Raw genomic sequence first — 1,184 nt, 5'->3', positions numbered from 1 at the left:
CAGTACTTCATCTCCTCCTCCTCCTCCTCCTCCTCCTCCTCCTCCTCCTCCTCCTCCTCCTCCTCCTCCTAAACGCCCTAATAAGTGCAAATCAGATACATTTAAATTATTCCTCTCTTGCAACTTTTTTTTCACGAACGTTACATGAGCAAGGAAGTAGAGGAGGAAGAGGAGGAGAAAGAGGAGGAGGAGGAGGAGGAGGAGGAGGAGGAGGGAGAGAAAAGTAGAAGGAAAAGAAAAGAAATATTGGAAAAGAGAAGAGGAGAATGACTGAATAAAAAAAAGAAAGGAAAAAGGAGGGGGAAAGAAGAATAAAAGGAGAGGAAGAGAAGGAGGAGAAGGAGAAAAGGAGAAGGAAAAGAAGGGAATTACTGAAAGAGAGAAGAGGAGGGAAATGACGGAATAAGAAGAGAAAAGAATGGAAAAAAAGAGGGAAAGCGAAGAAAAAGGAGGAGGAGGAATAAGAAGAGATAAGAAGAAGGTAAAAGAAGAGCACTTGTGAAAAGAGGAAGAAGTGGAGATGATAAATAACAAGAAAGAGAAAGATAAGTGAAAAGAAAGACGAAGGGAAGGAGAGAAGAAAGAATTAAGAGAACAAAGAGATGAAGAACGAAAGAGGAAGAGTAAAAGAAGACTCTCTCTCTCTCTCTCTCTCTCTCTCTCTCTCTCTCTCTCTCTCTCTCTCTCTCTCTCTCTCTCTCTCTCTCTCTCTCTCTCAGAATTCATACAAACATATAATCAAAGAAATTATAAATCAGATATGCATTAACTTCCAGCATATTTCCTCTCTCTCTCTCTCTCTCTCTCTCTCTCTCTCTCTCTCTCTCTCTCTCTCTCTCTCTCTCTCTCTCTCTCTCTCTCTCTCTCTCTCTCTCTATCTTTCTATCTATCTGTCTATCTGTTTATCTCTCTATCTATCTATCTATCTGTCAGTATACTTATCAAACTATTAATCTATCTGCCTATTTATCTATCAACCTGCTCACATGCCTACTTACATATTTATCTATCAGTCTATATACGTATCTATTTGTTAGGCACTGTTATGTTACCTGCCTACCTACCCTTTTTATCTATCAATTTATCTACTCACATAACTGCATACCTACCCACATACTGATTCCCACACCTATCTACGTACTTATCTAATCATCCATCTATCCATCTCATCACCACTCTGTCAA

General features: G+C 39.6%; 1 protein-coding gene across 1 annotated transcript in view; it reads left to right on the top strand.

Moving 5' to 3' along the window:
• The first annotated feature begins 893 nt into the window (after positions 1-893).
• LOC135112757 (uncharacterized) overlaps positions 894-1,184 on the top strand; it is a 23,790-nt gene continuing 23,499 nt past the window's right edge. Inside the window, exon 1 of the mRNA XM_064027546.1 lies at positions 894-1,184. This exon is cut by the window's right edge and continues 184 nt beyond it. The gene's annotated coding sequence lies outside the window, so the exon portion shown is untranslated.

Source organism: Scylla paramamosain, chromosome 24 (genome assembly GCF_035594125.1).
Source record: "Scylla paramamosain isolate STU-SP2022 chromosome 24, ASM3559412v1, whole genome shotgun sequence".
NCBI classification, from domain to species: Eukaryota; Metazoa; Arthropoda; class Malacostraca; order Decapoda; family Portunidae; genus Scylla; species Scylla paramamosain.
The sequence above is the reverse complement of the archived record's forward strand: the minus strand, read 5'-3'. Positions and strand labels throughout refer to the sequence as shown.